General features: G+C 37.8%; 1 pseudogene; it reads left to right on the top strand.

Moving 5' to 3' along the window:
- The window catches only part of LOC134385702 (elongation factor 1-beta-like), a 33,463-nt pseudogene extending 8,238 nt beyond the window's left edge, over positions 1-25,225 (top strand).
- The last annotated feature ends 2,629 nt before the right edge of the window (positions 25,226-27,854 follow it).

Genomic DNA, 27,854 nt, shown 5'->3' with positions numbered 1-27,854 from the left:
TCCCAAATATAACAATTAAGATGGTAACAAAAAAAGGGACTCTTGAGAATAGCAGTGTCTGAATCTGTTTGGAGTTTGCATGCCACATTGTTCTTACTGAACGTTACCTCCAGTGTAGTTGGCATTATGGAGCAAAAGAGAATACAATTCCAGATGTGGCTAGTCACAGTTGGTGGACAGACCTTGCAAAGTCTTGTAGGCTATTCTAAGAAATTTTGTTTTCAATCTGAGCAGATTGACATTTTTAAAAGATTGCTCTGAAGTTGTATGAAGAAGCAATTAAAAGATGGGAGTGTGTGGGGAAGACAAATTTAAAAACTATGGCAGTATTCCAGGTAGGGGATGACAACAACTTGGGCCAGGATGGTGGCAGTGAATGTGTAGTAAATAGGTTCCTTAGGAAGTAAAATGGACAGAATTTGGAAACAGATTTGATATGAGAGAAGAAAGAGATGCTCAGGAATTTCTCCAAAGCTTTTGTCTGGTATTGCTGGGTTACTGATCATGTTAGTCATTGAGATGTGGCTGCTGTGTTGCCAGCTAAAACATGGGATTTAGGGCCCAGTCCAAAGACTGGGCTTCTTTACTTTTATTAAGAAGAACTCGGGAAGGATCTAACAAAAAAGTAAGAGTGGCTTTTAATATTTATTCTGTTTTGGCTAAGTTTTCAAAATACACCTGAATTACTATTATCATAAATGAGAAATTTGTAGGTTGTACTTAGGGAGTTTCCAAATCTACCTTTTTAAAATGGAACTCACTGGGTTAGTCTGGGAAGATAATGATGTTGATTTTTTTTTTTTTTCTTTTCATCAAAGTACTGGCTGTTTATCTTCACTGAGGCTTAGTAATCTTTCTAGAAATGGCAAAAAAATCTTATCCATTCTTTGTTATTGCACTGTTTTTAATGCCTAAAATGAAGTTCAGAAGATTATCCCTAGACATAGATAGAAAGTTATTTCTTGTCAAGTAGTTAAAGTGTTTTCAGAGCAAGGACATAAACTGCATTTTTAGTAGCATTAATTTTAATGCTCTTGACATTGGTAGGTGAGTCTTATCTTTAAAAGTAACTCCTTTTCCTTGCCCACTGTGCACACCTCCCTCCCGGCCCCAGAACCAATAAAAAACGGGTCTCAGTAGATTACTGAGCCATCTCTTGTTTAAACACTTTTGTTCTCTGGCCACCCGGAAAGGAATAGGAGCAGGGCAGGCAATGTAGGTAAGGTTGGAGGAGGAATCATAACTCCCCTTTACCTTTTTTTTCACAGAAATTCCTTTCCTATCAATAACCTCTGCAATTTAACATTTCTAGCAAACTATTGACAATGAATAAACTATTGTTTTCACCCTAATTTGGGGAATCTCAAGGTCCACTCACAATTGTTGAATAGAAAGGAAATGGTAGGTTAGGATTATACTGTGTGACTTCATTCAATGAGCTCAGTCCAGCATTTTTCAGGTTCTTTTAAGTCCTTTATTTTTCTTAGAAAGGCTGGTTTATCTGGTAATTTGAACCATGCAATAATTCTCTATGCTTCATTTCTACCTACCAAAAGGCTGAGCTAATTTATTTTCTAGTTTTGGTCAATGTTCAAGTAAGCTTTTTTCAAGCTTGAGTCCTAATTCTACCCCTCATTTTCATTTAGAAGCTAATTCTAATAAAAAAGTTGATGGAAATCTGCCTTGATGGACTCCCTCAGTATCACCCACAAAGTTTTCTAGTTGAAAATCTACTTTTCTTGAAATTCAAGCCTTTAGCTCCAGCTTCAATCTATATATATTTTTCTCTTTCCTTCTTTCTTTATGCAATTACTATTTGTAAAAATATTTAGTTAACAATTGACATCCAAAGTCCTCTTAGGAAAGCACTTACATTTGTTTGAGAAAAGTGAAGTAAATATTGTTGGTAGAACGGGACTCTGAATATTTAGGATGTGAATGGAACCATTAGGGAATAAATGCAAATTAGGGAATAAAGGATTTATTACCTCAGAGAAGGCATGGAAAAGACAGAAAGAGAAAAAAAAAAAAAAAGAAAAGGGGAATCATTAAGTTACTGCAAAGTCATATAACCTCTAATTATAGTGGTTCCTAGTGTCAGTACTCCCTCCTCCTCCTCCAACACAACCAAAACAAAATGAAAAAGAAAACAAAACATAACAAACAAACAAAAGCAGAGAGAAGAACAGAAACACTAACCACAAGGTCCTGAGACATAGCCTTGGGTCAATGTTGTTATTGGGAAGTGATTTTAGCAGTGAAAAGTAAAGAAGTAGGGAAGTGAGACAAGGAAGGGAAAAAGGCAATAAAAGATACATTAATTTGTTACTCCTGTGGAATTCCATGTGCTTAGAAATAATAACAAGTCTTAAGAATGTCTCACTGGAGGGCAAGTTTTCTGGGCAGGCTGGAGCATCTCCTGTAACCCACGCTCCATTGGTTTAGAGTTGCCTGTGCTTCTGGGTTGTACCTGTGGGTAGCAGGAGCAAGCTCCTTGGTGGCAGGGACTCTACAGAAGCCTCTAACACCTGCGTCCTACCTGCCTCCCCCTCCACCCCCAGTCTTGAGTAAAGCCTATTGAAATCATGATGTGCTTACTGTGCGGGGATATTATGTGGCAATTGATGAAGATGCTAAATTGTTTCCAGGGTGTCTTAAGGAAGAAGATTGAATTTTCATGGTGGAGACAGAGAAAACCATGACAAAATAAGTTGCAGTAACTGGTAGAAATCATTGAGAAGGCTTTAAACTGTCACAGGCTAAAAGACAGGAGTTCAGATGCAAATTTGGTCAACTCTCTGAAAGGCGAGAGATCTTGACTCTAATCAACAAATCCCACAAATCCCAAAATTAGGCAAGCCCGTGAATCAGACAAGTAATAAGTGAAGCAGCTTAAAAACAAAACAAACAAACAAACAAGCAAGCAAAAAACCACGATATTTCAATGTTTCATTGTTACAGACATGAGTTAGTTCTTAAAAAACTTTTCTGCAAAATCTCTGTCTCTATTTCCAAGACAAATAGAAGCCATGGAGGTTGTGGTATCTTGGAGGCTGGATATCTGTTTAAAATGGGCAGCTGCTACTCAGCTCCAGTAGATTCTACTGAATCTCCATGAACTTTTTTTCTTCTCTTTTCTTTTTCCAGTTCCTTCCTTTCTTCCTTCTTCCTTCCTTCTGTGTTTCTGCCTTTATTTCTACATTTCCCTTTTTCTTTCTATTTTTGCTGCTGTTCTCTGATATATTCTCAGTGGTACCTGGCCCATAGTCAGAGCTCAATGAATATTTGTTAAAAGAAAGACTAAATTGTTTGTATGTAAGAATGCAGCCATAGTGTTATCAGATCTTCAGATTTTTTAAATATGTGAGTTAGGAATCCAAATTTTTAGCTGAGACATTTTGATTTTCAGATGTTAGAAACCAATTAAAAATGTTTAGTAATTCTGTGGATCCCCTTTTGGCAGGCAATCAAAACATACCAAGGAGAACTGCTAGAGTACCACCTGTGCTCTAGGGTTTTCAATGTATTTAATTTTCCTAAGTTTGTGTATGTGTGTGTGTGTGTGTGTGTTCGAAATTTGTCACCCATCCTCAAAGTTTTAATCATTGAGGGTCACCTGAGCATATCTAATAGATGAATTCTCCGGTCACTTATCTTCCCCTTTTAGACATAGAACTGTCCAATTTAAAATGATTTTGAGAAGACATAATTTTATATAAGACATAATTTTGGGCATGAGGGAAGGCAGACTATAATGTTTCCAAAGGTTTCTCCTGCAACCTTTATACGATGTAGCTATTTTGTTGTGTCCTGTGATGCTGATGCCTAAAAGCATTCATGAAGTACTCATACCCAATGTTCTTTCCTACAAGAATTTTTCTCCCAACTCTAGTCTGCCTTGTTGTCTTTCTTCTCTGAGTACCTATCGAGCTTGCAATGTTTATCACTCATTTTTATAGATTTTTTGTTGTGAAACTGTTTTATCTGCATTTGTCGTATTTGTTCAATAATATTTTAAACTTCATATAGACTGGAACCATTTTTATTTTTCTCTTATATTTTATCCAGCACTTAGTATAGCACTGGGCTCATGGGGTGTTCAACAAATATCTGTCAGAATGAATTGCATCAATACCTGAACAGAGAGAGGAACAACTTTTCAGAAAACAAAAACTTTTCCACTTGACTTTTTCATCACTGTTGGAAACACACCCATTTCCCATTGCTTTCAAATATGAAATATTGTATTAGCCATTGCTTTTTCAGTTTCCCCCCCTACACTGATTTTAGTTGAATTCAATTTCTTCATTCCTGTTAGTGCCTGAGCTGAAACAATATCATACAGGAAATTTCAAACTAATTTCTTATGGATTGTCTTCTAAAAGTTTCTTTTTGCTCTATAAAAATGTAACATATACTCCCTTAGTTTGACCAAATGCCCATCTTCCTCAAAATCCTAGTTTCTCCTTATCAACACCTGTGTCAAATTTGAATTTTGCACAATTTAATTTCCAGTCTTTTCATTGCTTTTCTTTTTTTTCCCTATCATCTTCTCACCTTTCACTATTATCCTACTAACTTTGAACCAAACAACATGGCCAATGAAGCTTTCTAGTTTCACTGATCAGTCCTCTTTCCTAGATCACAAAATATCAACTTATTGATTTTCAGTGGTAAATCTAATTATTGTTGCTGAGAACACCCAAATTTGCATGATTGTTTCATTTTTTTCTCTCTTAGTGATTTGCATGGAAAGCCACATTATAATCCAAGCCATCTATTAATTTTATATGAGAGAGTGTTGTCACAGAAACCATAAAAACTATAAAATCCTCTTGATCAGCACATTCTTCCCTGTTGCAGAACCACAGGGGAAACCAAATCACAATCAGAAGGTTGCTTGGTAAGTGTGGAATGTGAACAAGTAGTTTTAGATGACAGCAGTGTTTAATGGGATGAGGCTAAGACTGCTTCTGAGCAACACTTTACACCTGCGAGGTTTTCTAAGCGTGTGTCCTAAAATTTTCATAGATAGAACATGTAAAAACTGTCATATAAAAGCTACAAGCAGGGGTAATGACTTGAATACTCCTTCAGAGCTGATTGTTACTTCACTCTGGGAAAACCTCCTGAATGGGTCTTTAGTTGCACAAATGTAAAGCAAGAACCACTTATGAATTATGCATTGTTCTTGGAGAAAAATACAATGTAATTGTTAACCCAAATGAAAACATTTTGAACTGTGAAGCTAAGTGTTCTGTTTGCTAATGTGTGATTTTGCCTATACCTGTCTAAGTTAATGAACTTCCCCTTGCATCAGTTTTCTCCTCAGTAAAATGGGGACAATATTTGTGAAGATGAAATAAGGTAATGCAAGCAACCTCTAAGATTGGTGTCTCACATCTATTAAGCAGTTTAATATTAGTAACAATGATGTTTTTGAGAATGTCAATAATTTTTAAAGGATATATTTTATTTGTCTGGATTGAGACTGCACAGTGCCAGTAACCTAATTTTTGTTCTTCCTGGAGATGTGGGTACTTTGGCTGGACAGAAGACTGCAGAATGAATTTCAAGTATGATCATTTGAAGTATGAAGCTGCAAGTGCAACATGGAAAGGCTGCTGATTCCCTAAACATGATTAACCCAGATGCATATAGCAAAGTTCACTATTATGCTCTGATGCGATTGCCTGTTTCTGGAAGACAGTTTTTCTTCAGTTAGCTTTCTCACTCATAGCTGTCTTGATAAAGCAGAGGAAGATGCTGAGACAGACAATTAGAAGGGGAACTTTTAACTGATAATGGAAGGGGAATTGTTTTTTCATTCTGACCAAATGACTGTTTTGGTGCCTGGACTTAGAGGTGGATTGACACCCTCCTATGTGGTGCTGGAGGTAATCAGTCACTATTCTGTGAAGTTAGGCTGGGGCTAAGGACCAATATTGCTGTCTCTTAAGATGTATTCTTCCTTTTTCCATTGGAATGGAGGTGCTCAGCAAACCTTTGGCCAGCCACACTACAGTCTTCTGCTTCCTCTGCAGATGGATATTGCCACGTGACTGGGTTGTTTCTGGTGGAATGGGAGTAGAAGAGATGTGTTTCACTGGCAGGCCTGGCCCACAAGCCTTCTGAGTATTTTGCCGTGCCTTTTTTTCCTTCGGCCTAATCAAAATGACAATAACCAGAGAGATCTTGGAACTCATGTGTTGAAAATGACACAATAGCCATCAAACTAATCCCCGAATGGCTGCATAGAGAAAAGCCAGGGTTGTATTGGAACCCCCTTCCTAGACTTTTATATAAGAAAGACACATTAAAAAAAAAAATCACTGAATTTTTGATGTTTGTGCAACCAATTTATCGCTTGTAAACAATCCAGAAATTAATGTTTGGACAGTGGTGTCATAGACTGAAAAGTTGGAGAAATATATTATATTATGGCAAAACATTGACATTTATTAAAACTAACTCCAACTATAACTTGGAATGTGGACCACATGCTCATATAGTTATAGGTGTAGTTGTTGGAAAGAGCTGAATGTTTATACATGTTGGCTGTTATTCATTGCTTCAAGTAAGGAATTACAAGAATTGGCTAGTTTGTGCACAGAGATTGAAGGGTAGAGAGGGAATCCAGAGATGAAGGGCCTCACAGGGTTGAAAAAGTTAACTGCTTCTGAAACCCAAACAGGAAATAAGATTTAAGAAGTTTTCAAATGCAAAGCCTCAATAAGATGTCTAGGTTAAATTAAGGTAATTAGGCTTGCAGCAAAAATCAGACGAAGGGTGATATTTTCCCACCCAACTGTTTTAGATGGCCTTTGGTTAGCTTTCATTAAGTTTGCATGCACACACACACACAGTGCAGGGAAGTTAAAATTAAAAACACAGACTGGGCCGAGCCCGTGGTGCACTCGGGAGAGTACGGCGCTGGGAGCGCAGCGACGCTCCCGCTGCGGGTTCGGATCCTATATAGGAATGGCTGGTGCACTCACTGGCTGAGTACCGGTCACAAAAAAGACAAAAAAACCCAAACAAACAAACAAAAAAAACACCACAGACTGAAAAAATACCTAAGAAATTATTTTGGGTGTGGTCACTGGCATTGGAAGGGACAAGAAGTAAATCAGAAACCTAGTTAGTTTTTGACAGAATTAAACTCTCAAAGAAACCATAAATCTCACCTGAGAAAGCTTTGGGTTCTTTGACCTACAAAGTAATCCTTAAACCATCAACTATCATGAACAAGAAGTGGGTTGTAGAAACTACCATCCCTGAAAAAGGGCACACACTCCAATGCTCATATAGACGTGCCATAGAAGACAACAGAGAAGGAAGAACCCCTCGGAAGGTTAAGTCCAAGGGCTTCTGAGGATCATAAACAAGGAAGCTTCTCACAGAGAGCAGAATCATACCCAGTGTGGGGACTCTCTCCACCACCCAGGGCACGGGCTTGCACCATGCCAGCCTAGCAGGAATGTGTTGTTTCAGTATACTGTGATTCCTGCACGTTTCCCAGCGCCCCTTTCCCCCTTTAAAAAAATATTAATAGATTTTATTTTCTGTGCAGTTTTAGTTTTATGAAAAAATTGAGCAGAAAGTACAGAGAATTCCCACATACACCTCACTCCTTCTACACCGTTTCCTCTATTATTGAGATCTTCCACTAGTGTGGTACATTTGTTTCAACCAATGAGCCAATATTGATATATTATTATTGACTAAATTCCATAGTTTACATTAGGATTCATTCTGTGTGTTGTACATTCTATGAGTTTTGACAAATGTGTAATGACATGTATCCACCATGCATGTATGACAGGTAACATACAGAATAGTTTCATTGCCTTAAAAATTCCCTGCGCTCTGTTCTATTCATCCCTTCCTTCCTCCCACTTCCCAGTCCCCCCGGCAATCATTGATCTTTTTACTGTCACCATAATTTTGCCTTTTCCTGAATGCCATATAGTTATAGTCATTCAGTAAGTAGCTTTTCTTCACCTAGCAATCTGCATTAAATGTTCCTCCATAACTTTTTGTAGCTTGATAGTTCATTTTTTTAAATCACTGAATAATATTACACTGTATAGATGTACCACAGTTTGTTTATCCATTCAGCTTTTGAAGGACATCTTGGTTGCATCCAGATCTATGTGCTTTTGGAAGTATTCATGTGGGTAAATACCAAGGAGTGTGATTGCTGGATCATGTGGCAAGTGTATGTTTACTTTTGTAAAAAACTGCCAAATGGTTTTCCAAAGTGGCTGTACCATTTTATATGCCCACCAGTAATAAATGAGAGTTTCAGTTGCTCCACATATTTTTCCCTTTTGGAACAGGTATTTTTATTGTGGTTACTCTGCTCCATTAATGCATATTGACTGGGCTAATGTAGAAGACCTTCATTATAGGTTTCTGTACCATGAAGGAAAACATCCAGCCCTGGTGGAGAAGCTTCCCTTTCCAAAGACCCTGGGCTTCCGACTGGAAGCAGCCACAGGATAAGACTTTGAATTGTTTCCTTGGGGAGCGAGTGAATCTGTTTTATGTGTGTACAGATATTTGGGGGTCAGAGAGTTAGATTGTGCTGGAGATGGCTATTTGTCCTTCAGAACCTATTATTCCTTTCACCCACTGTAATGGAAGTCTTGGGCAGATGGCTGGCCAGCTACATGACATTTCCTAAGTTTTCTTGCATTTAAAGTGTAGTCATGAGACTATGTTCTTCCAGTGGTTAAGTGAATAGAAGTAATATGGGCCACTTCTGAGGCTGGCTATAAAAACTCCCAGATACGCCCCTCCATATTCTTTCTCACTTTTCTTTGGGTTGGAATGATGATAATCAAAGGTGACCAGAGGGACACTGGAAGCTATATATTATAAGTGATCAAACCCTGTCAGTCTGAGTCCCTAAATAACAGCATGGAGGGAGAACCATCCTGCTGCCTTAAACTCTTCCCCTTGGACTGTTATGTTAATATGCAATGAACTTCTATTATATTTGAGCAAGGCTTGGTTCTATTAGTAACAATAGTTGTGCCTATTCTAATTAATACATATGCAGAAGTTAAAGTGCATGATTTTCTTCTTGTCCTAAGCTGTCATGATGTTTCACATCTTCTAAAAATAATGGTTCTGGACAAGGAGTTTTCAATTTTACTCTAAATTGATTCTTTGCTCTAAGTCACTGATGACCTGACAGGGACTGTAACATAGAAGTAAAGAAATTGGCATCTGGTAGTTTCTTTACTACCTATTATCTATCTCTATATATTTAAATCCCAAGTTTTGTTAACTTGGGAAGATTTCTTTAACTTTTGTAAACTTCAGTTTTCTTATCTGAATAAGGGGTATAATATTACCTATTTCATAAGTTAGTTGTGGAAATTAGTTGAAATTAATCATGTAAAATATTTACCATACAATTTGGCATTTAAGTGCTCAAGCAACTTTAGCTATTAACTAGTTCTCAATTCTGTGAAGTTGGATTTTACAGCCACATTTAGGGAAAGACTGTGGTTTAAAATAAAACAGAAATATTTCCTGCTACCCTTGTAGCTTGTAGGCATAACTTTTGACTTTAGTCAGAGTGAGAAAATGAGGAAATATAAAAGACAGCGATTTTGTTTGTTTCCTGGGGGAACAGCCAATTTCTCCAAATAAAGTAAAATAATAGCACCTCCCACTGGGCAGAGAGTTTGTAAAGAGAATTGCTGAACCTCTCCATACCAGAAAATCCAGCAGTTAGGGCAGATGCCAGAAACACTACTAAGGGGGGAACACAATGAATTGTGAATGTGTACAAAGAGTTCAGCAATTGGCAACAGTAATTAAAACTTCAGTGAACATGTGCTGCATGGAAGTTACTGGCAGATTGAGTTCAGAAATCCAGCAGCAGCTGAAGCAGTTGAGACAATAAATAGTTTAAATTGGCAACCAACACTTTTACCAAACACTTATATATACATAATCAGAACAGCACAAGAGAAAGTGTGAAGGACAGTGAGAATGGGGTTGATAGGATTCTCAGGCAGGTCACAAAGCCCAAATGTCTGGATTAACTAGACTATGTATCACTGCCAAGCGTCTCTGCAAACCTCCTGCATGACACTGAGCAAGAAAATAGAAGAGCAGAATAGCAAAGAACTATAAATCAAGTCTCACATTCAAAAAGAGGACAGTAAAAAAAAAAAAAAAAAAAAAAAGAGGGGAAGAGATTTTCTAACTTCCTAGGTAATGAGATATTGATGGTCAAATCCAAACTTAAAAAAAACAAAACCATTTGCATTGTAAATCCATTTAAGGTATGATTGAAATATTCTCAATTAATTGTAATTTAATTAAAAATAGCAATTTAATTTAACAATTAAATTTAATAACAATTATTGTTAAATTTTAACAATTTAATTTAATAATTTAACAATTGTTAATTATGAATTGTTATAATTCCCAATTCATAATTCTCACAGGGAATTATTCTTTATTAGAAAAACAATACAGAATCTGGGCCCCAACATGTGTGTGGATATTGTAATAATGTCCAGTCAGTGACTGCTTACACTGAGTTAAATCTATCCTTATCTCTTTGGAACCTATAAAGATAAAGGCTTTAACAATCAAAGTCGAATTTAAATTCTTCCCTGGTAGCCTGCAAATCAAGTGATGGTGGACAATGAATCAAATTTAAGGACAGAAAAATTCTGTAGGTGAACAACTTGAAGAGACAGATGAAATACTCTTAGAATATTATCATTCTGTAAGGAATGTAAACTTTTAGAGATCAGAGACAGTCTTGTATTTTTTGTTTTGTTTTACAGCAGGACAGTCTAATCAATGTTATTCTTCTTTTATCCAGTCTATTTTATCTCCTACTGTTTCTCAACATGAAGCTCCCAGTCCAGGCAGGCTGGCTGCTCTCTCTACCTCACACTGGCCATGCTCTTTCTTGCTTCTGAGCCCACCTTCTGTACTCACACCATTTTCAGTCTTTTGTGATGATTTTTTGTCTCTTCTACCAAAACCCTGCCTATTCCTGGAGCCCAGCTTAAATCCTCTGACTCCATTCCTATAGTCGAACTTCAGTAGCATATAATTCTGTGAACCACAGAAGTTAGCACTTTATTTTATTTTATGGCCCTTTAATCATTTCATGTGTATAAATCATGTTTTGCCAATAAGATGATAAGTTCTTTGAGTAAAGGGCATAGGTCTTCTTCTTTCAGGGCCTATAGTAGACATTCAATAAATATTTATTGATTGATTGTTTAATATGCCTCCTAATGCACATAAGTTACTTTCAGGAAGTAATTATACAGTGGAACACTCTGGATAGAAAAAAAAAATGATGCAGAAGGAAGTTGTAGAGAGAACTGGATGAAAACAAAGCCTCCATTAATGGTAGTAAATGACATGATTAACACCTTTTCTGGCAGCCTTGCAGCTTGAATTTGATAAAGGAAAGTAATTTCTTTAAAGAACCAAAAGCTAAATTGAATGATTGAATTTAACTACATAGTATAAGGCTGTGTTAGTAGATTTTTAAAAGATGACATTTGAGTGTATTTTAAGTGCAATACATCAATCTGCCACTGAGCTAATGAACTTCAAGTTAAAAATCACTGAGGAGTTTGGTACAGATGACTCCTTCAGGTATCCTTGGGGAGCAAGATGTGTAGGTAATTGAATGAAAATCTATCCTGACTGACCCCGATGACAACAATGTCCAACTTACATTACAAATCACCTGTAGTCTTTAATGGACTACTTTTTAATTGCTTTAAAAGTGTTAATGGTGACTATAAGGGAGCACAGTGTTTCTTGTTTGTCTATTTCTCATCAATAAAATGAATTTCTAGTTGTTTTTTTTTTAATCACTGACAGTTTATAATTAACTTAAGTAGCTCTCGTTTAAGTTTCATCAGAGGGGAAAAACACATTTAGTTGTCTTTTACTTTGTCTAATCTCTCTGTCTTTATGAATGTCTTGAGACTGGGATTAAATTAGTTCAACCATAAAATGTGTGAATATAGGAGGAATCAGTAATTGTAAACTGATAAAAAGGAAAACAGAGAAACACCTTTTCCTATGAGTTCTAGTAGGCTTGCCTCCAAGTTCACAGCTCAATTAAAACATGATTTTCTGTTTTTCTGAAGGGAAACATAAATGTTTAGAGACTATTACACAAATAATATATTATGAAAGTCACAAAATGAATACATTTTTGAAAAATGGTGAAAATGAATGTAACTGAACAACATTAAAATATGTAGAAATATTAATAAAAACACCGAACCAATAGCTGGAAGTTTAATACTTGACCAAATGTGGTCTTAGAGTACATGATAAGAATCCTTTTAATGCTTGAAATGCATATTCTTAGGTCACATCCCAGATCTACTGTATCAGAATTTTTGAAAGTGAATCACAAAAATTTATATTGTAAATAGCATCTTACATGATTCTTATAAGTGCACAAATTGGAAAACTATTAAAATCCACTTTACTTCTTAATTCTCGACTTTCAAAAATATGTCTAAAAAGATAAACACCAATCTATCAATAGTGTTAACTCCTGACTGCAATGTTGAAGGAAGGCAAACTTTAATGTTTTAATTATAGATCTTTGGATTACTTTTTCCCAAAGTATGGCAATCTTTAGTAATAAAAGAAATAGATGCAATTTGATGGTTTCTGGTATTAGTAAATTATAAAATTAAAATATTATTTCATTTAATTCATTCGTATTTTAAAAAGAGAACTGTGCTGCTTAGTTTAGTATGAATGTAATGAGTTCACTGTTGAAAGTCTGAATTGTTGGTTATAAATAATCCTGAATAAAAACTAGTCTGTTAACAAAGAGAAACAGAAGCAATAGAACTTAATAACATCACTAGTAAAAACCCAGAACGATCTTGATATGTTCCAGGACACAATCTAAATGGCTAAATTTAGTTCATCTAGGGAAAAAAATCTCTAGGGGGGAAAAATATAGAGAAGAACAGCTTGAACTTTCTGGTTTTCACCCTATCACTCTCTCTGGGCATCAGAATGTAGGTGTGTGTGATGTGAAGGGCCTTGTCGACCCAGAACAAAGACAGGTTTTGTGACATCTGTGGGCTGCTGGCAATGTATGTATCTTCCATTTCTGCTCAGCTGTGGTCTTCCCTGCCCTTCATGGGAAGATGCAGCCTTGCTTAGTTCCTGAACTCATGTTGGTGAACACCAGCAACACATTTAGAATTTCAATCCCACTGATGTGGTAGGGTCTAGAAATAGTTTTAATACTATTTTCTCAGGATCTGATAGGTCTAAAATGAATTTCTCAGATCTACATGTCTACTTGGTCTACACCTTCAATATTGTCTTCATCACTTGGCTCCATTCTGTCTTCCTGTACTGCTAAGTACTAATTTCCTCAAGGAGGTAAGCCTTGTCCTGTATTGCCGACCTAAAAAGGACCATAAGACTCTGATGAGTTTTTGGTATTACCATATCATAAGAAGCAATAGCTGGTTCCTGTGTAGTCATTACCTGTTTGGTATCTTCTGTATGGTCCGATATCCTGATGCCAAGACTCTGTAATAGACCTGACTTCTAGTCTTGCCTGCTTCTGTGAACCTTTGATTTGTGTCTCTATTTGCCTGGTTAGAGTTTCTCAGTCCTTGGTGGTTGCTGAAACCAACCATGACCTCTTTGAGCACTATTCTTTGAACAATAGGCCTCCCTTCCAAGCCCTGCCCTAAGAGAAAGTGAGATGCTTTCACTCATCTCTCTTTATGGTCCTAGTTTCCTCCTCTTGCCCACTGGCCATGCTTCTTGGTCGTCATTCTTCTTTCTAGGCCAAACTCATTCAACATTTGAAATAGTTAAAGGAAATGTTGAGTTATATTTTCTGGAGTTGCTGTGCGTGATAAAAGGTATCTGGGTCTATAGGAAGAGTATATGTTTTTGAATCACAGACAGACTGGTAGGATTATCTCCTTTAAGAATTCCCCAGGACTTAGCAACCTCCAATCATTTGTGGAATGAGATTGATTTAACTATATAAATACAGGAAAAGAAGAAAAAAAGATTCTGTTGGAGAACCTAGCAACTAGAAAGTATCTTTCCCTCTGAGCTAAATCTATACTGGGACAATGATGGACCTCCTGCCAGTGGTTATTCCTGTCTTTGAGAGACTGATGCAGACCTTTACCTACCCCCTTCCTGAGCAGTTTTTGCTGTTTTGTGCTTTAAGATCTCTTGAGAACAGAATGTTTTATGGTCCAGCTCACTCTCTATTTCTCAACACACACCTGCAGCATAAGAAAGCAAGCCGTGAATACAATTTGTACAACTCCTTTATAATATTCCATTAGCATTATTGTAATGCCACTCTCGGATAAAAACAGCAACAGCATTCCTACTTTATGTCTATTTACTCTTTGACTGACACTTTCATGCTTTTGCTAAATGATTCCCAATAAGCTTACTTAGTCTTGCACAGTCAGGTTGAAACAATGCCACTGATAGCACCTCTTATTTGTGAAACCAATTATATTCTCATGTGCATTGCTTTGTGCTTTTGTGTGGAGCTCTCATATTAGAATGTAAGAATTTGTGTGAATCCCATTCCTCTTTTTCTTCTCTTTCTCTCTCTCTTTCCTTCCCTCCCTTCCTCTCTCTCTTTCCTTCCCTTCCTTCCTCTCTCTCTTTTTCTTGTTTATTGACCTTGTGTACCTTGAGCTGTTGTGTGGACTATGTTCTCCTTGCCTTTATCACAAGGAGGCATTTTCAGATGAATGTCTCTGGACCTAGACCTTCTTTCCCTTACCTTCCTTCTTGTAGGCAGTAGTTCAGCTGCTGGTCCATTTGTCTCCTTTTCCTTAGGTGTTTTTCAAAGAGTATTTCAGCAGAAAATCTGGAGAAATATTGATATTTAGGTGCTTTATGTGTCAGTGCCTTCTAGATTATAAAAGATATGAATTTTATTTTCTAAATAGAAAAAAATTTAGCCCCAGAGAGTGACTTTCCTGAGGCCAAATCATTAGCCAATGATAAAATCAGATTTAAAAAGAGGTCTTCTGATTTTGAATCCAATTCTCTTTCAGTGATACTGTTCATCAGTAGATGGCTATTCACTCATCAGCTCATTTATTTTTGGGAAAGTAGAAACGTGAATTTATAAGCTCTCATTGATGTTTTAGGTAGTCACTTTGTATAGGTGCTGGACTCATTGAGGATAGTAGCAAAAGCTCAAACTGTAATCCATAACTGTCTTCAATTCCATCATGATTCTTCTTTGCTGAGGTCTGATCTAATTAAATTGTCCTCATCCTGTTAAAGTATAATTAGAGGGCATTTTATGAAGTTTAGTTAAAGAGGAGGAGAAAATGAGGTATTCATTGACACAACAGTATCACAGATTTCTCTGTTGACATGTAATTCTAAAGCTACATCATTCCTAGAAAAGAGCAAGAGGCATTTTAGTCGGAAGTAAAGTGATCCTACTGGGGAAAAATATCTTTACACGTAAGTCTAGAACTTAAAAATCCAAACAATAGTTTGAATCTTAAATTTCTTTCTTTTTAATTCTAATTTTTACAGAATAAAGAAATATGGGAAAATTACAAAATTATGACCTATTTATTTATATATTTGATTATGAAACAAGTATAGATGTAAAGGTTCAACCAGTACTGGAATTTCGGAGGAGTTAGTTTTGCTGATATATATATATTTTTTTTAATTAACTGTGCAAAGTCAAACCTGAATGTAAATGCATACTGTTTATTAAACCAAAATTTCTGTGGAACTAAGTTATGGACTGGGCTTAGTTCTGGATAGAATTTAGTCTTTAGACTGCTTGTGTTTAGTGTACTGCTAGTGGCCCAAGTAAAAAATGAAACAAACCTAATGCTATTATCACTGGTAATTGTTATTATTAAAATTGTTTTTTCTCTTTAGATTGAAAAGTTTGGAGAAATAATCTAATTTTTCTATTCTTGAGACTTGGTATTAAATTTGTCACCCATAATCTTAAACTTACTGTATATATATTTTTTCTTTCTGAAATTGCTATTAAACTTATTTTTTCTCAACACCCTCATTACCTTTAACTCTCACATATTCTCCAATTGCTTTACCTGGATCACAGTTATAACTTTCTTTTTTTTTTTTCTTTTTTTTCTCTTTATAAATCACAATTTATTTTATTATTTTTAATAGATGATTTTTTTAATTTTTTTTATTTTTTTTTTATTTTTATTTTTTTTTGCTATTTATAAATTTTATTTTGTCGATATACATTGTAGCTGATTAATGCTCCCCATCACCAAAACCTCCCTCCCTTCTCCCTCCCCCCTCCCCCCCAACAATGTCCTTTCTGTTTGCTTGTTTTATCAACTTCAAATAATTGTTGTTGTTATATCTTCTTCCCCCCCCCCGGTTTGTGTGTGTGTGTGTATGTGTGTGTGTGTGAATTTATATATTAATTTTTAGCTCCCTCCAATAAGTGAGAACATGTGGTATTTCTCTTTCTGTGCCTGACTTGTTTCACTTAATATAATTCTCTCAAGGTCCATCCATGTTGTTGCAAATGGCAGTATTTCATTCGTTTTTATAGCTGAGTAGTATTCCATTGTGTAGATGTACCACATTTTCCGTATCCACTCATCTGATGATGGGCATTTGGGCTGGTTCCAACTCTTGGCTATTGTAAAGAGTGCTGCGATGAACATTGGGGAACAGGTATACCTTCGACTTGATGATTTCCATTCCTCTGGGTATATTCCCAACAGTGGGATGGCTGGGTCGTATGGTAGATCTATTTGCAATTGTTTAAGGAACCTCCATACCATTTTCCATAGAGGCTGCACCATTTTGCAGTCCCACCAACAATGTATGAGAGTTCCTTTTTCTCCGCAGCCTCGCCAGCATTTATCGTTCATAGTCTTTTGGATTTTAGCCATCCTAACTGGGGTTAGATGGTATCTCAATGTGGTTTTGATTTGCATTTCCAGGATGCTGAGTGATGTTGAGCATTTTTTCATATGTCTGTTGGCCATTTGGATATCTTCCTTAGAGAAATGCCTACTTAGCTCTTTTGCCCATTTTTTAATTGGGTTGCTTGTTTTCTTCTTGTAAAGTTGTTTGAGTTCCTTATATATTCTGGATATTAATCCTTTGTCAGATGTATATTTTGCAAATATTTTCTCCCACTCTGTTGGTTGTCTTTTAACTCTTTTAATTGTTTCTTTTGCTGTGCAGAAGCTTTTTAGTTTGATATAATCCCATTTGTTTATTTTTCCTTTGGTTGCCCGTGCTTTTGGGGTCGTATTCATGAAGTCTGTGCCCAGTCCTATTTCCTGAAGTGTTTCCCCTATGTTTTCTTTAAGAAGTTTTATTGTCTCAGGGTGTATATTTAAATCCTTAATCCATTTTGAGTTGATTTTAGTATACGGTGAGAGGTATGGATCTAGTTTCATTCTCCTGCATATCGATATCCAGTTATCCCAGCACCACTTGCTGAAGAGGCAGTCCCTTCCCCAGTGAATAGGCTTGGTGCCTTTGTCAAAGATCAGATGGCAGTAAGTGTGTGGGTTGATTTCTGGATTCTCTATTCTATTCCATTGGTCAGTGTGTCTGTTTTTATGCCAGTACCATACTGTTTTGGTTATTATAGCTTTGTAGTATAGCTTAAAGTCAGGTAGTGTTATGCCTCCAGCTTTATTTTTTTTGCTCAGCATTGCTTTGGCTATTCGTGGTCTTTTATTGTTCCATATAAATGTCTGAATAGTTTTTTCCATTTCTCAGAAAAATGTCTTTGGAATTTTGATGGGGATTGCATTGAATTTGTATATCACTTTGGGTAGTATGGACATTTTCGCTATGTTGATTCTTCCAATCCAAGAGCATGGACTATCTTTCCATCTTCTTGTATCCTCTCTAATTTCTCTCAGCAGTGGTTTGTAGTTCTCATTATAGAGATTTTTCACCTCCTTGGTTAACTCAATTCCTAAGTATTTTATTTTTTTGGTGGCTATTGTAAATGGGCAGGCTTTCTTGATTTCTTCTTCTGCATGTTCACTATTGGAGAAAATAAATGCTACTGATTTTTGTGTGTTGATTTTGTATCCTGCTACTGTGCTAAAATCATTTATCAATTCCAACAGTTTTTTTGTAGAGGTTTTAGGCTGTTCGATATATAGGATCATGTCATCTGCAAACAGGGACAGTTTGACTTCATCTTTTCCAATCTGGATGCCCTTTATTTCCTTCTCTTCTCTGATTGCTCTGGCTAGTACTTCCAACACTATGTTGAATAGGAGTGGTGAGAGTGGGCATCCTTGTCTAGTGCCTGTTCTTAAAGGAAAAGCTTTCAGCTTTTCCCCATTCAGGATGATATTGGCAGTGGGTTTGGCATATATGGCTTTAATTATGTTGAGATACTTTCCCTCTATACCTAACTTATAGAGGGTCTTTGTCATGAATGAGTGCTGAACTTTATCAAATGCTTTTTCAGCGTCTAGAGAGATGATCATATGGTCCTTGTGTTTGAGTTTATTAATATGGTGTATCACATTTATTGATTTGCGTATGTTGAACCAACCTTGCATCCCTGGGATGAATCCCACTTGATCGTGATGAATAATTTTTCGTATGTGTTGCTGTATTCTGTTTGCTAGTATTTTAGTGAGGATTTTTGCATCTATATTCATCAAGGATATCGGCCTGTAGTTTTCTTTTTTGGTTATATCTTTACCTGGTTTTGGTATCAGGATGATGTTTGCTTCATAGAATGAGTTTGGGAGATTTGCGTCCGTTTCAATCTTTTGGAATAGTTTGTAAAGAATCGGTGTCAATTCCTCTTTGAATGTTTGGTAAAATTCTGCTGTGAATCCATCTGGTCCTGGGCTTTTCTTTGTTGGGAGCCTTCTGATAACAGCTTCAATCTCCTTTATTGTTATTGGTCTGTTCAAATTTTCTACGTCTTCACGGTTCAGTTTTGGGAGCTTGTGTGTGTCCAGAAATTTATCCATTTCCTCCAGATTTTCAAATTTGTTGGCGTACAGTTGTTTATAGTAGTCTCGAATGATTCCTTGTACTTCAGATGAATCAGTTGTAATATCGCCTTTTTCATTTCTAATTTTTGTTATTTGAGTCTTCTCTCTTCTTTTTTTTGTTAGCCATGCTAATGGTTTGTCAATTTTATTTATCTTTTCAAAAAACCAACTTTTTGATTCGTTGATCTTTTGAATTGTTTTTTGGTTTTCAATTTCATTCAGTTCTGCTCTGATCTTAATGATTTCTTTCCGTCTGCTAACTTTAGGATTGGATTGTTCTTGTTTTTCTAGTTCTTTAAGGTGAAGTGTTAGGTTGTTCACTTGCCTCTTTCCATTCTTCTGAAGTGAGCATTTAATGCAATAAATTTTCCCCTCAACACTGCTTTTGCAGTATCCCACAGGTTTTGGTATGATGTATCATTGTTTTCATTAGTTTCAATAAACTTTTTGATTTCCTGCTTGATTTCTTCTTGGACCCATATGTCATTAAGTAGAATGCTGTTTAATTTCCATGTGTTTGTATAGTTTCCAGAGTTTTGTTTGTTATTAATTTCTAGTTTTAATCCATTGTGGTCTGAGAAGATACATGGGATAATTCCAATTTTTTTGAATTTATTTAGACTTGATTTGTGACCTAATATGTGATCTATCCTGGAGAATGATCCATGTGCTGATGAGAAGAATGAATATTCTGAGGTTGTTGGGTGGAATGTTCTGTAGATATCTGCCAATTCCAATTGGTCTAGAGTCTTGTTTAGATCTTGTGTTTCTCTACTGATTCTTTGCCTAGATGATCTGTCTAATATTGACAGTGGAGTGTTCAGGTCCCCTGCTATTATGGTATTAGTGTCTATTTCCTTCTTTAGGTCTAATAGAGTTTGTTTTATAAATCTGGCTGCTCCAACATTGGGTGCGTAAATATTTATGATTGTTATGTCTTCTTGATAGATCAGTCCTTTTATCATTAAGTAGTGTCCCTCATTGTCTCTTTTTATGGTTTTTAGTTTAAAGTCTATTTTGTCAGATATAAGAATAGCCACTCCAGCTCGTTTTTCTTTTCTGTTTGCATGGTAAATCTTTTTCCATCCTTTCACTCTTAGTCTGTGTGAATCTTTATGGGTGAGGTGGGTCTCTTGTAGGCAGCATATAGTTGGGTCCTGCTTTTTGATCCAGTCAGCCAGTCTGTGTCTTTTAATTGGGGAATTTAAGCCTTTAACATTAAGAGTTGTTATTGAAAGGTGTTGATTTATTCCTAGCATTTTATTGGTTGTTTGGTTGTCTTAGGTGTCTTTTGTTCCTTGCTTTCTGATTTACTGTTTGGTTTCTTTGTTTGTTGGTTCCTTAGGTTGTAGATAGTGTTTTTGTTAGCTTGTTTTCTCTTCATGAATGCCATTTTTATTGTACTAGCGGGTTTGGATTTTTCTTGGGTTTTTATGGCAGTGGTAGTTATTTTTCAGGAACCAAACCCAGTACTCCCTTGAGGATTTCTTGTAAGGGTGGTCTTGTGGTAGTGAACTCCCGCAGTTTTTGTTTGTCTGAGAAATATACTATTTGCCCCTTATTTCGGAAGGATAGCCTTGCAGGGTAGAGTATTCTTGGCTGGCAATCTTTGTCTTTTAGTATTTTGAAAATATCATCCCATTCCTTTCTAGCTTTTAGGGTTTGTGATGAAAAGTCTGATGTTAACCTGATTGGGGCTCCCTTATAGGTGATTTGATGCTTCTCTCTTGCAGCTTTTAAGATTCTCTCTTTGTCTCTGAGTTTTGCCAATTTGACTATGACATGTCTTGGAGAAGGCCTTTTTGGGTTGAATACGTTTGGCGATCGTTGAGCTTCCTGGATCTGAAGATCAGTGATTTTTCCTATACCTGGGAAGTTTTCTGCCACTATTTTGTTGAATATGTTTTCAATGGAATCTCCATTTTCCTCCCCTTCTGGAATACCCATGATTCGGATATTTGAGCGCTTGAGGTTGTCTGATATCTCTCTCAGATTTTCTTCCATGTCCTTGATTCTTTTTTCTTTCTTTTTGTCTGCTTGTGTTATTTCAAACAGCCCATCTTCAAGTTTAGAGGTTCTCTCTTCAACTTCGACAAGCCTGCTGGTTAAACTCTCCGTTGTGTTTTTTATTTCGCTGAATAACTTCTTCAGTTCAGCAAGTTCTGCTACATTTTTTTTCAGGACATTGATTTCCTTGTATATTTCCTCTTTCAGATCCTGTATACTTTTCCTCATTTCATCATGATGTCTAGCTGAGTTTTCTTGTATCTCATTCAGTTTCCTTAGAATTATCACTCGAAATTCCTTGTCAGTTATTTCAAGGGCTTCTTGTTCTATAGGATCTAGAGTATGAGATTTATTAACTTTTGGTGGTGTACTTTCTTGATTTTTTGTATTTCTGGTGTCTTTTTTTTGGTGTTTATTCATTGTGGCAGGGGGTTTCACAGTCCACCGGTTTAAGACTAATGACTAACTAGGATGTTGCTGTGGTTGACAATTTGGTATGGCTCCCGCCGTGACTGCTCAGTTGGCCTCTAGTGTCTTGTGTGTGTGGTTGCCTCGGGTCTTGGGCTTCTCTGGGGAGCCACCTTTCTGGTCAGCTTGTACTCTGCTGGGCTGGTGGATCACGTACCACAGGGTGTGTGATCTCTGTTGAGCTTTCACTTTCTGTACAGGACTTCTCCCCGTTCCGTGTGCTCTGGCCCAGGCTGTTAGATCGTGCAGTGGCGACCCCACCGGGTGTGTGGTTCCTGTCGAGTCTCCGCCTCCCTGGCCGCACGTCTCCCCCCTCTGTGCACACTGTGCTGGGCTGGGGCGTGTCTTCTGCACCCCTCGTCTATCAGCTGGGCCTTCAAGACCCTGCTCAGCACCGCCTCGCCCAGGAAATCTACCAGGTTTCTGCTAGGCACAGACGACCGGTCTCTCTGGGTGCCTTTGTAGCACTGTGTAGATCTTTCTCGGGTCTTGTTCACCTTTGTATCCCCCCGGTATAAACCGAGTCTAGTGCCCGCCTGCAGCCTGCTCTCCGGCAGGTTCAAGCGGACCTGGGAACTCTCCTACCACACTATTCCCAACCAGAAATTCGTTAGGCTTTTTTCCAAACTGGTGGTCGCAGAGATGGTATCTGCCTCCCAGTAACAGGAAGTTTACCGGGGCGGAGTCCAGGGTGTGGTGGAGTGACAGTCGGCCCGCCCGTACTTCCTAGCCCTCCCAACACTGGTCGGGACGCCCCACACCCCCAGCCCTGCCAGAGAACTGCGGAGGGAGTGGGAGAGGAGGTCGGCCCGCAGGGTCCGGAAAGCCCCGCGCCAGGCCAAGCAAATGGGCTTAGTGATGGCCGAGCAGGGCGGAGCTGCCCGCACCTGGGAAAATGGAGGCAGCACTGTGGCAGGCAGTGAGTGGCCTGGTGGTGCAGGCGGAAGCCGCGTGGGCATCCACCCCCCCGAACAGAGCTGTGCCAGGGATCACTCACAGTGCTGTGCCAGGTCGGGCGCTCGCTCTGTCTCTGGTTTGTTGCCTTCCGTGTTCTCGGCGCTGCCGCCTCGGGCTGTTCAGTCGCGGCGCCGCTCGGGCGCTCCCAGGAATCTTCTTTAATGCCGGCCTGAAACCTCGAATCCTGAATAGGGCAGCTGGCCGCCTTCTTCAGCGCGGCCCCGGTCTCCGGGATCCTGGCTGCATCCACAGCAGCCCTGGCGCCGTGTTCCCTGTTTCAAGACTCACTTTTGCAGCTAAGAATCAGTTCTTTTCCTGCTCCACACTTCAAAGCTGTTGCCTGTAAATGAGGCAGCCTCTCCTGCCGGGGGCAAAGTGGCGTTGAGCCCCCACGACCGGCCAGCAGCAGCAGTCCTCCCTTAAGAGATGGCCAGAGGAAGGTCCACAAGTTTCCCGGCTGCCTGAGGCCCAGTGGCCACCTTTTCCACCTCAGCTACTCCGCGCCAGCCGCTGCAGCCGCCGCCATCTTGAAACCTGGGCCACAGTTATAACTTTCTAACTGATCTCCCTTTTCCCAGTCTCTCTTCTTCTAACCTTTTTTTCTTACTGTTGTTAGCTAAGCATGCTAACATATCACTTTCTTCATGTCTCTCAATTAAAATGATCGATGATTTATAATGATAAGATCCAGGTGGCAATACTGAAAAGTTGATTGTGAAGTTCAGAAGAGAGCTGGCAAACAGATAATTGAGGGTTATAGATAGCCAAAGAGAAGAGGATCAATATCAAAGAGGTGAGTGTAAGAATAGGAACTAGCAAATTAAACTGAGAAGCTTAATTACCATGGCTTGTAAAATTTTCATCATGACTTGCAATGAGAAATATATTTCATATTTTGGCCATGTATACCTACAAACACACAGTAATTCATCTACACACACACACACACACACACACACACACACACACACACACACACACACACACACACACACACACACACACACACACACACACACACACACACACACACACACACACACACCCCTGAAACAAATATGTCACTAAACAATGCCTACTGTAATTAGTGTGATGCAATTGATTTTTTCTAAGCCTATTCTATTTTTTATTTCATTGAAAAAACAAATTCCTAATGGGGGAGGCTATGCATGTGTGAAGGTGGGGAGTATATGGGAAATCTCTATACCTTCTGCTCATTTTTGCTGTGAACTTAAAATTGCTTTAAAAAATAAAATTTATTAAAATTTAAAACAAAACAAACAACTCCCCCCCCCCCCCCAGTTTCTGGTGGTGATGCCCTGACTGAGTCCAGTAGTGAGCCCTGCCCTGCAGTCTGAAGGATACTTCTACAGAGGAAAGTAGTAGTGAAGTATCATTGAGACCTGGGAGGAAGGAGTTTCAAGGCGTGATTAATCAAGAGCGTCAAGTGCAGCCAAGCGATAAGACAATGTTTAAGAGGCCTCAGTTGGATTTAATAATCAAAAAGTGACAATTAAGAGGTGATGGTTGCAGTGCTGATTCCAGTAACCAGGAGTGGGATGAAACTAGACTGCTAGGACTGAGGAATGATCATGAAGAGAGGAATATTATATTTCTAAAAACCTGCTTTGGAGACTGGGAAGCTGCTTTACAGATGATAAGAAATTTACCCAGTTTGCATAGCTAGTGGTGACAGAACCAGGAATGAAACCCAGTCAGATCACACTCTGAAGCCTAAGATTTTTCCATCGTATCACAAGAGGGGCTAGCCGGTGAAGGGCCCGGTGAGATTGATGGTATGCCTCATATCTGTCCTCCATTAAGCTTTCTCTCTTCCTGTAGCCACATCGTTCTTCTGAGCATCTATTGAAGGATATTCGTTGTACTCACAAGGCACTTTCCAAACACTGCCTTTATTTCTAATTTTTCTAAGCATCTTCCCTGCCTCACTAGGGTTTAAGTTGCACTTCAGTGGAAAATTGTCCTATTCTTCTTTTGTTGGTGATTGGGGTTGGCGACTGCATGTGGTGTAGAGCCCTCACAGCACCTAGCACAGTACCTTGCACTTGGAAAATAGCCCACAAGCGGTTCACGCTCTCTTAGCGCGGGCGCTGACGCATGCGCTTTCCGCGGACAGAGCGCCGTCGCGGGGTTCGCGCATGCCCAGCGGATGGCGCGGTGTTTGAAGCAGGCTGCGGCCGGCCGCCGGCCGCCTTGCGCCATGCCCGACGGTGGTGTGATCACATTAGGTCTTACGAAAAGGAGAAAGCCAGCCTGCCTGGAGTGAAGACAGCTTCGGGCAAGTATGGCTCGGCCAATGTGGAAGCCACCACAGGAAGTGGAGTTACAGACAGGATGGCGACATTGATCTCTTTGGATCTGATGATGACCAGGAAATCGAAGCAGCAGCAGCGAAGAGGCGAAGGGAAGGACGCTTTGCATAGTGTGAGTCAAAGAAAGCCAAAACCCTGCACTTGTTGCCAAGTAATCCTTCTTAATAGAGGTGAAACTTTGGGATGATGGTGCAGATATGGCAAAACTGTAGGACAGCAGCAACAGCAGCATTCAAGCAGACGGCTTGGTCTGAGGCTCTCTAAACTAGTTCCGGTGGGATATGGAATTTAAAAACCTCAAATGCAGTGTGAATAGGAGATGATCGAGTTGGAGCAGACACGCCGGAGGAGCAGATCAGTGCCTTTGAGTGCTATGAGCAGTCCATGGACGTGGCTGCTTTTAACAGGATCTAAAATCTATCTTAGATCGTTGCACTTAAATAAAAGCTGAAAAGATTTAAAAGAATAAAAAAAGAAAAGAAAGAAAATATTCAATAAACATTTGTTGAATAAACAAAAACACAAGATATTACCTCCTCTTTGAAAAGACTGTTGCTTTAGGAATTAACATGGATTGGTTATTTCATAATTAGAGTGGCCAACCACTTGCTAGATGACTAATAAAATATTAAACCCTTCGCTATTCTTTCTATTTTTGTCAAGGACTTTACAGGCATTAATTTCTTTGAATATTTTTTCCAAAATAGCCTAATCTTTATTTTTCCTGTTTTCTTATTTATTTATTTATTCTTATTGAAACATAACTGATTGTATATATCTGTGGGGTACAGGGTTGAATATCAATACCTGTGTGCAATATGTAGTGCTCAAATCGGGATAATTAGTAGTCTTTTCTGTTTTCTTTCTGTAAGTACCTGTAAGTTTAGTAGAAGCAATGATTTTTCTTTTTAATGAAGCAAATGATACCCTATGCTCCCTTATACTTGCCCTTCTTTTCTACCTTTGCCAGTTTTTCCTACCAGATTGGTACAAATCTGTTCTAAGAACCAAACGACTCAGCAAATGTCTCATAAATATCCTGAAAATTATAGCAACTTTTCACTTTGTGTGTCAAAAACTTAGTGATAATTGGATATACTAAACCTGCATCTTTATTTGTATTTTAGAGTTGTGTGTTATTTTGGTTAGTCTTTTTATAGGAGCTGTAAAAGTTTATTGACTAAATATACATCTTAGAACTTGAAGTTCCAGATTTAATTTGTCTGCAATTAAAACATTTCTTGTTCTATGGATTTTGTGTGTTAGCTCTATTAAGCCAAAGTAAGTTTAGTATGGTTTCTTAAATAAAGATCCAGTGCGTCTTTTACCTTCTTAACCCTATTCTTAAGAAACTCTCTCTATTTTAAATTATGGGGAGAAAACTATGGGAGACCATACTTTTGCTAAGTAGCATCATGTGAGGAGTGAGGGAACTGCTTGGCTCTAAAACAATTCCTTCTCAGGAATTTGTATTCCGTTGATATTGGAGGTTTTCCAAATCTTTGATAAAAAAGAGGAAGAAGCCATTTATGTGCCTACTCTGAGCCATCTGCAATGATAGGCACTTTATATTACATACATCTTCCCCCCCCAATAATATATAAATCCATCATAGAAAATTCTAAAGCTATAAAGTTTACTTATAAAGAAAGACAAGTCTTCTTTATCTCAATCTCTGAGCTACGCTTTTGTTTCTTTGGAGTCGAAACTTCATTTAATTGTGCATTCTCCCAGAAGTACTCCATAGAAGCATTACATTTGAAATCAGGCCTTTTTGACTACAAAGTTCTTACTCTTTTCATCTAATTATGCTTCCTGAAATATTATTTTACATATCATGTTTGTTTTGAATATTTAGAGTAAAAAATTGTGGAGGAGAAAAATGGGTCAATGTGATTATTTTTCAGTCAAATCTTTGCTTGGGCTTGCAAATTGCTTAAACCCTGCAAATCACAGGAGTAGTAGAAAGTGCGTGAACTTTGGTGTGCTATCTGGACAGAGCTTGGAAAGTGAGTCCTTGGCCCATTAGTTGTGGGACTCTAAGAAAGTTGTTTGAATTCTTCAATTTCAGTTTGTTTACCTGTAACTCAATTGTATAGTATTATAGCCTGCAGATGAGGCATCCCTGGATATAAATCTTGGTTTCATCACTTATTTGTCACTGGGAAGATTCTTAACCTTTCTGTGCCTTACATTCTGTATCCATATTACGAGATGTTAGTACCTACTTTATGGATTTATTGAAAAATAAATGAGAAAATATATGTGCTGTGCTGACCTGTAGCATTAAATACCATTTGGTTATTTGTATTCATCAGGTTGTTTAAATTAGATAATACATGCAAATTCAACAAAATTCTCTTTTTTTCCTGTTAATCAGTAATGAGTTTGCTTTATGAATCAGAATGCTGTATAATTTTACAGTGGAGATTAATATGGATACTTTATTTTTTTGTATGTGAAGTTAAAACAATAGGAAATTAATGTAATAAAAAGCTTAGAGTTGAACATTCTTTTTTATTCACTGTTTCATGAGAATGGTGGTCATGGTGAATTAGAATTTAATGATTATCTAGTTTGATTTATGGCTATAAAATATTTGTTTTAATTCCATATTAAGAAATGGGGAAAAGTATTGAAGGGAGAATATTTTCTTATATGGATTGTAGGAGTTATAAGGATATATTAATTAGTCAAAGTTTATATAGAAAGGTGACAAATGAATTATATTTGTAGTTGCCCTTAGAGAAAGAAATACTTTGTTTAAAGCAAGCCCTTGATAACAGTTAAACATGAGCTTTGTAAGGTTCAGTAGAGAAAAGGCCACAAAATACTCTGCCATAGGATTTGAGGAAGAACAACATGACTAGATTCTGAATCTAGTGAAGAAAAGATAAAGGAAATTTTTTGAAAAACATTTAATTTTATGTGGTTTGTGTTTCTGTAGCATTAATGTTCTGTCTTCTGTAAAATCTTTTGCACAAAAGTAATTCAGTGGAAATACAAGAAAACAACAAAATTTCACTTGGTCTATGTTGCTCAA

Source organism: Cynocephalus volans, chromosome 9 (genome assembly GCF_027409185.1).
Source record: "Cynocephalus volans isolate mCynVol1 chromosome 9, mCynVol1.pri, whole genome shotgun sequence".
NCBI classification, from domain to species: Eukaryota; Metazoa; Chordata; class Mammalia; order Dermoptera; family Cynocephalidae; genus Cynocephalus; species Cynocephalus volans.
Note: the sequence above shows the minus strand (reverse complement) of the source record. Positions and strands in the feature narration are given on the sequence as shown.